Consider the following 3302-nt stretch of genomic DNA (forward strand, 5'->3'; position numbering starts at 1 on the left):
CGTTGGATAGCTAAGCGAGTGACGAGGCGAGTGCGAAACGTGACACGGCGGAGGGCAAAGCTTCACTTGTCAAGATCCTTTTGTTTAATCTCCAGGCCTGATTTCGCGGAGTTCTTGGCGGCCCTCTGGAGAAGGTAGGTACCGAGATGGACGCTGACAAAGGCCACCCCGGCCACCAGGAGCCAGTTCTTTCTGATCCAGCTGATCTTCTTCATCTTTGTTCACAGAGACGTAAAAAGAAAAAGGTTGCCGCAAATAGACCTGCAACGACAACAAAAAAGAGCACTGCATAAAGCTACACACGTGGCTGTACATCCGTTAAAGCTGTTCATGCCCATAAGGACAGCAGGCATGAGACAGAACATGATGTGGGACTATTCGGGCAGTTCCTACATTTCTTCTCCTCATCCCTCAAGCACAAGCACAAGCCCACTATGCACAAATGGAACACTCAAACAGCAAGGGACCGGATCCCATGACTGCCTTCTGCATACGCTCTGCTCTCGCTGCAGCAGGTGGCACTTGCTCTGCCATTTGTGCAAGATGAATGGCTTCCGACAAACCCTTACACCAACGCAAGCACCAGCAGTGGAGCGAGCTGCAAGGCTGCTGGAGAGTTCTCTTTTAAATGTGGAAAAAGATTGCAAAGCGATGAAGATTTCTGCCCCACGAAAACACCTTCTCTTCAACAGGCTGCCTATCAGAGTAGCTGTATTTTGGATTCTGCGCTTCCATCCCCCTTGCTGGGGACAGCTTTTCCCACCCATTCACATGTAGCCCGAGACGTTCTCCTCAGCTCACATCTCGAGGAGGCACTTTGCACAACGTGTGGGGAAGGTGATTGTTGAAGCACAGGGGGCCCCAACGCGGTGCCCGTGAGTGCGCTGGCACCTGCCAAAACCTATCTTCTTGCCCACCACATGTTTTTAGAAGTAGACGGGGGTCAGGTAGGGATTTTGCCCAGAAAGGTTTCTGATTGGCTGTTGGACTTTTAACTGGCTGAGCAGATTTCTAAAAACGTTGCTTCGGCAGCAGCTGCCACCACAGCACCAGGATCTTCACTGTGGGACTGAAGGGAAGCTGCGGTGGCCATTTTGTGTCCGCCTCCACCTCCTGCAGCAGCCATTTTGTTGCTGGCACTGCTTCCTGCAGCAGCCATTTTGTGGCTCTCACCACCATGCTGTGTCAGAATTCCAAAGGTGCCCTCAGGCTCAGAAAGGTCGTGGACCCCCGTTCTAGTAGTCTGCACTTAAGGGCCCATGATGTATCAAGTATGAAGGAGCCATCCCAGGTGATATTCTACCCAACAACTGGCTCATGACTGCATGTAAACGGGCACCGAACGGAAAAAGACTTCATAACTCTTTACGTCTGAGCAGTGGCTCAGAGGTTAAGATGCTGAGCTGCAGACCGGAAGGTCCGTAGTTGGGCGGTTCGAGACCCGAGTGCCGCATGACGGAGTGAGCTCCCGTCTCTGGCCCCAGCTCCTGCCAGCCTAGCAGTTCGAAAGCAAGAAATTGCAAGTAGATAAATAGGTACCACTTCGGTGGGAAGGTAACAGCGTTCCGTGCGCCTTGGTGTTTAGTCATGCCGGTCACATGACCACGGAAACGTCTTCGGACAGCGCTGGCTCTTCGGCTTGGAAGCGGAGATGAGCACCGCAACCCTAGAGTCAGATTCGACTGGCTTTCAAGCAAGGGAAACCTCTACCTTTACTTTACTGATCAAATGCTTACATAAATCCTCTTGCTCAGGATTAAACACATCATATCCATACCCCGGTTACGGGATGCGGAGGGGTGTGGTTCAAGGGGACAGAGTGGCTTTTTCAGCCTCCTGACGCTGGCACAACTTTCCTTTTAAATAAAAGAGGGATCCTCTTGGCCTCCTTATTTCTGAAGAAAAACCAGGCGGGTGGGACTCTTTGTTCCCAATGCTTTTTCACGCGTTGACCATCCTAAGACTATCCCTCGTCTGCTTACAGATATCGCTCTCCAACAGACGCTCCCGGGATGCCCACGCACAACTTAGCAAGCCATTCGAAGGTCTAGCGGAGACTGAGGAACCACAGCTTGCTAACCCCGAATAAAGCGAGCAAAGGTACGGCATGCGCCACCATTCCCTACTAGGGCACCCGGGCAGAAGACCACTCCGTGGAGGTCAGTGGTCTTCAGCCCAGGGGACGGGGGCCACCGGACCCCAAATGCTTCGTAATGAGGCGCTCCGGAATCACCGGGCTGATTTATTTTTATTTTTCTGCTGCCCTTTGGAAAGACTGGCTACTAAGACGCCTCCCCAGGAGCAAGGGCACCGCGGCGCCTGCTTCCCGCTGCAGACTTGCTGACCGGAACAGCTGGACAAGGATACGGGGTCACTCGGGGTAGAGGGGGCGCCTCCAGGGCTCTGGCCCTCGGCTCGACCCCTCACTACGGTCCACCTCCCGGTGTTTGGCTCGTATTCCTGGTCCCAGCGCTCTGGGACTCCTCCCACAGTCCTGGCTCGGGTACCGGTGACCCCCTCTAGCCACTGGTGGGGGGTGGGGGTTAAGGTTGCCGGATCCAGGTTGGGAAACTCCCGGAGATCTGGGGGATGGAGCCCGCGGAGGGAAGGGACCCCAGTGGGGCACAAGGCCATTCAGAGTCCACCCTCCAAAGCGTCCATGTTCTCCAGGGGAAATTAACCTCTGTAGCCTGGAGATGAGCTGTGGTTCTGGGGGGATCCCCCATGTGGAGGCTGGCATCCCTGCGGTGAGGTCACAGCCCCGCCCTCCTCTAATCATGTGACTATGTCATGTGACCAGTGTTCCCTCTAAGCTGAGTTAGTGTGAGCTAGCTCACAGTTTTTTAGCCTCCGGCTCACACATTTTTGTCTTAGCTCAGGAAGGAGGGCTCCAGAGCAAACTAATTTATGCAGTAGCCAAATTGCTTGCTCACAACCTTAATGCCAACAGCTCACAAAGTAGAATTTTTGCTCACAAGACTCCACAGCTTAGAGGGAACATTGCATGTGACTCCCTGTTTCTAGGCCCAGGACCCACCACATGAAAGGTTGAAGGTGGAGGTGATGCAGAGGAGGAGGAGATTGGATTTATACCTTGCCTTTCACTACCCGACGGCGTCTCAGAGTGGCTCACAATCTCCTCCCCCCCACCAGACACCCTATGAGGTGGGTGGGGCTGAGGGAGCTCTTTCGAGGACTGCTCTTGAGAGAAAAAGCTCTGGGAGAACTTGTGACTGACCCAAGGTCACACCAGCAGCTGCATGTGGAGGAGGAGTCGGGAATCAACCCCGGTTCTCCCAGAT

The 3302-nt window shown here is 54.0% G+C and overlaps 1 long non-coding RNA gene across 1 annotated transcript in view; it reads right to left on the bottom strand.

Annotated features, from left to right (window-relative positions):
* Positions 1-7: 7 nt before the first annotated feature.
* LOC107106801 overlaps positions 8-3302 on the bottom strand; it is an 11668-nt gene continuing 8373 nt past the window's right edge. Inside the window, exon 3 of the long non-coding RNA XR_001482376.1 lies at positions 8-261. This is a non-coding gene — a long non-coding RNA (uncharacterized LOC107106801). The remainder of the gene's footprint in view (positions 262-3302) is intronic.

Source organism: Gekko japonicus, unplaced genomic scaffold (genome assembly GCF_001447785.1).
Source record: "Gekko japonicus isolate JY-2015 unplaced genomic scaffold, Gekko_japonicus_V1.1 scaffold1854, whole genome shotgun sequence".
NCBI lineage: Eukaryota > Metazoa > Chordata > Lepidosauria > Squamata > Gekkonidae > Gekko > Gekko japonicus.